Source organism: Lactuca virosa, chromosome 7 (genome assembly GCF_052849685.1).
Source record: "Lactuca virosa cultivar CGN04683 chromosome 7, Lactuca_virosa_CGN04683_v6, whole genome shotgun sequence".
Lineage (NCBI taxonomy): Eukaryota > Viridiplantae > Streptophyta > Magnoliopsida > Asterales > Asteraceae > Lactuca > Lactuca virosa.
Window position 1 is genome coordinate 242,406,938 of NC_136432.1, and position 4,862 is coordinate 242,411,799.

The following is a 4,862-nucleotide window of genomic DNA, read 5'->3' on the forward strand; positions in this document are numbered from 1 at the left end:
ATCTAGAGCTACGCGACTTAAATCGACTTTAGAAAGATCATGTATGGATCAAGCAAAATGAAAACGCCACCAATTGTTTTATAATATTTTATCTACTCGTTGAATTTTGGGGCGAAGTTCCTTTCAACGGGGGGATAATGTAACAATTGGTAAAAATTAGTCAGAGTTTGACGGTCAAACCACCGCGAACCGCTATGTATTAAAGACCAATTATGTATAATTTTATGTTTATAAGGTATATAAAATATATTATATTTATAATTTCTTTTAGAACATCTGAAACTGCTCAGAGCATTTGTACTATATGTGCAAATCAAAATCGGGCGGATCTTTACCCGGAGTAGAGCATAAACCTAAAAATATTAAAGAGACCCATTTAAGAACAAGAAAATAACATCGTGATTTGGATTGAATCGCGATGAAAGAATCCATCAATGAGAAGTTAATTGGAAAAGTTTAATGAATTCTTTTTTGATATTATACGTTAATAAGGAAATGAAGACAAACTCGTGTTTAGTGAAAAATAAAAGAAAATCCTTTTTATAAGTTAGAAGGAACTTGCTATGAAAAAATAAAAAGTATTGGAATCTACACATTGATTCTTTTTTTTAAACAAGGTTCGGGCACCATGCCAAATGTGTCCGAAGAAGAAGAGCAAAGCAAATGAAGCATGTCCAAAAGTAAACCAACCCTCAGACTGCTACGAAAAACACCATCGGATTTCAAAGTAGCAGAATCTAATTCAAAAATTTCCCCCAATTGAGCGCGTCTAGCATATTTTTTCACAGTAACAGGATCACTATAACTGACTCCATTGAGTTCACCACCGTAGAACTCAACAGTTACACCTACTTGTTCGACACTATAATTAGATTCTGCCCTTCGAAAAGGAACATTGGCTCTAACAATCCCATCTCCGTCTACCAAAACGACCGGAAATGTTTTAAAAAAGGTAGGCATACGACGTACAAAAAGTTCACGCCCTTCTTTATCTCTAAATAGGATGTCCTAACCATCTAACCGCTATTCCATCCCCGTTATCCATTGAGCCCGCCCTGAATAATCTCCCTTTTGCCGGATTATTTCCGATGTAATCATAAAAGGCTAATTTTTCAGGAATTTCAGACCAAGCTTCTAATAAACTTTGATTTTCGGCTAACCCAACACTAAATCTTCTATATATTTCTTGTTGGAAGTACCCTTGATCCCATTGATAACGAGTAGGCCCAAATTATCACACCCCCGAACCAGACGGCAGAAACGTCCGAGGGCTCGTGTGACTAACAATTGATTAATCATCACAATGAATATACATGAAGCATAACACATTCATCACCAACATTACATATTACAACCATCATTATTCACATCAAGTACATTGTTAAAATACATAAGTTCAAATTGTTCTAAGTACGATAAGTGATGTTACATAAACAAAACCATACACTTGCATATCTTCCAGCTTAACGATTACCTGAGAATACAAGTTATTTTGAAAACAGTCAACATATATAATGTTGGTGAGTTCATAAGTATATTTGAGTAAAAGTCTTTGTATCTTTCATAAAAACCCAGAAAATCCGATATTTTCTGTAAAATGTTTTGAAAATGATGTGAAAATCGAGTATAAATGCATGTGTGAATTTGATAGTTAAAAAATTGTATGAGTGTAGTTTAGGTTCATTGTATTTTGAATAAATGATAATTGTATATGAATAATCTCCCCAAAAAATCCGATATTTTCTGTTTTATAACATCGTTTAGATTTTTGTATCGTTAGATAAGTCGTTTTGCATTGACACAATTAAAGAATTTATCTTTAAAAGGTTATCTTTTGGTGTTGAATCCCTATATGAGCCGTTATAACCATGCATGATAATGACTAGGTCGCCTGTCTTGGTATTTTTCCAAATGCCGGTCTTGCTAAGGATGTTGTCGCCCTAGACTGACCTAGTCTAGCTGTAGCGAACAGCTAAGGCGTGGGGGGTCACCCCGTATAGATCTATACACAAACTCCCGCTTTCCTACCAGGAAACTCTGATTATAACTACAGGCTACGATTGTACACTCAGAGGTGCCAACCGACATGTCTCACTAGATTCTTAACCCCTTTTTACTATGTTTAATGTTTATTGATATGTGCATATTTAACTATATATTTAGTATAGATTTTTATTAATTGTTAGCTAATTATTTGCATATTATGGACAAAAGGTACTTAATAGTGTTCAAATTGTATTTTCAGTTCAAAAGAGAAGCTCGGAGGTAAAAGGAAGTAGGAGATACGATCGAAAGCTCGGGAACTGAAGAAAGAAGAAAAATGCTATATCCTGAAGCTACTCGGCGAGTAGGGACGTCTACTCGACGAGTACATACGAAGATTCGAGAAGCAATACGTAAAGTCCTTGCCGTATACGGATTCTTCAAGGGGACTCGGCGAGTCAGTTGTCTACTCGACGAGTAGACCCTGTTTTGAGAAATCTATAAGTAGAAGCAACAAACCCGAATTGACTCTCTCTCTGGCTTTTGGGAAGCTTACTTGGCGACTAAGGAGACTGCTGGAGATCTGAAGAACGTGAGAAGAACCCTAATCCTCAATTCTAAGGAGATTAAGGCAACTTAGGTTTAATTTTCCACTTTACCTTTGAATAGAACTATGTTAAGCTTGTTTGAATTCATTTTTAGTTTTTTATCTACTGCAATTATGAACTAATTTCGTTAGTTTCTGTTTTGGGTAGACAAGTTTGCTACTATGGATTAATTTACTATTTTGATTAATTGTTATGTGGTGAATCTTGTTAAATTAAGCTTGTTAAAGACCCTTATGCATTAACCATAACTATTTTCTGTTAATAGCTAAGTAATTAAGTTGCATGAACATCTCTTAATTGCTTATCTCATATGATTTATGTGAACACATTGCTATATGCCTAGGATTAGTGAATATGAAACTAGGATTAACTAGAGAATGGGTAAATTAATGTGTGAGCTTGTGTGATACACCATCAACAAGAGGTTAATTGAATCACCAATTTAATTAGCTAATACAAGTCTTATTTAACCCGAATAATTAAACTAGGGAATTAATTAGTTTAATCACTTGATCACTGCTTAAATTAATTTATTTTCTAAGGATTGGTAATAACGAATGTGAATCTAATCACCTTAGTCGGTATCCAATAACAATTAATCCATTACATTACCATAAAAGTTAACCATAGGAGTAAATGAGTTGAACCTAAACAGAAACCCTTTTGATCATTGAATTTAGTTGGTTTTTACGTGTTTTCAGTTGCTAGTTGATTAGTTAAGTTTAAGTTAAGTTTCTAGTTTTGCAAAACTAGAGAAACCCCCCCCCCCCCCATTTTATTATTTGTTTTAGATAATATTAGTAATTAGTTTAATTTGCCGTTCCGTGTGTTCGATACCCTGCTTGCTTAATTATACCACCAATTGACAGGTACACTGCCTTTTGTGTGTTAAATTTATATTTAAAAAGTAGGATTAAAACTAGTTGGTTTTACACACATCAAATTTTTTGGCGCCGTTGCCGGGGAACGGTTCAAAAATTAATTTTAATTTCTAGTATTACCGACCCTTTGTGTGAGATTAATCTTGCACAAAGTTACTGCTTTAGTAGTCTAGGTATTAGGTTTAGTTTTAATTTTATCTGATTTGTTAGAATTTTTGTTTGATTTTTTTCAGTTTTAGCCTTGAACTCGCCGAGTGCAATCGAAGCTACTCGACGAGTCCATCGCTGAAACTCAGTTTCATTTTTATTTTATTTTTTGTTCTTTTTACGCGTGTTTTTCTGTTTTGTTTACAGTTCGTTTATGACCAGGGGAGGAGGTACACCTTTGATTCCACCGCTTGAAGACCCGAAAGCAACCTTGAGGAAAAACAAAGGCAAGAACGTAGGAGAAACCGCAACATCGAAGAATTCACCGTTAAAGAATCTAAAAGCTGTTTTTAGTAAGAAAAAGAGCAAGAAAGAAGGAGAATACAGCTTCTCTTCAGTGACGGACGAAGACTCGAAGAAGGAGGACACCGAGTACGAAACCGAAAGGGAAGAAAGCAAATCCGAAGACGGAAGCGATTTAGAAGGTGAACTAGCTGACCCCATGGCTAACATCGATGAAGTTCCCATGGGAGAATGGAAGAAAAGGATACGTGACGACACCGGCCCGGGACTCATGCAACCCGCGATTCCCGCAACTACCACCTTTGAACTTAAAGGCCACATACTTGCTCAACTTAAGGAGATTCCCTTCTACGGGAAGGATCATGAAGACGCATACAAGCATCTTGACGAAGTCAATGACATAGCCGACTACTTCAATGTCCCTAATGTGGCTCGCGACACTGTCTTGCTTCGTATTCTACCTGTCACATTCAAGGGAGCTGCAAAGGATTGGCTGAAATCACTTCCCCCAGGATCCATCACTACATGGGCTAAAATGAAAGAAGAATTCATAGACCAGTTTTGCCCTCCTTCAAAAATAGCCAAGTTTAAGAAAGCCATAGCAAATTTTGAACAACAAGCTGGAGAGTCACTATATGAGGCGTGGGAAAGGTACAAAGTCTTACTAAGGAATTGCCCACATCACGATCTAAATAGCCAACAAGAAGTCTCCATTTTCTATGATGGAGTAAATGTGACAACTAGGCAACTCCTTGATTCGTAAGGACCACTCACAAAGAAAGCACCCCTGGTGATAAAGGCCCTAATTGAAGAATTCTCTAAACACTCTAGAGAATATCATAACCCAAGAAATGACTTGACTCGAGGGGCGGTGAACTCTATTACTGATGACATGGCAGCAATGATGGCAAAATTGGAAAGCATGGATCGAAGAATGACA

General features: G+C 36.4%; 1 non-coding gene across 1 annotated transcript; it reads right to left on the bottom strand.

Annotated features, from left to right (window-relative positions):
- Positions 1-4,505: 4,505 nt before the first annotated feature.
- On the bottom strand, positions 4,506-4,612 carry LOC145128073 (small nucleolar RNA R71). Its single transcript, XR_013716675.1, has one exon. It is a non-coding gene; the product is annotated as a small nucleolar RNA R71 (small nucleolar RNA).
- Between the last annotated feature and the right edge of the window lie 250 nt (positions 4,613-4,862).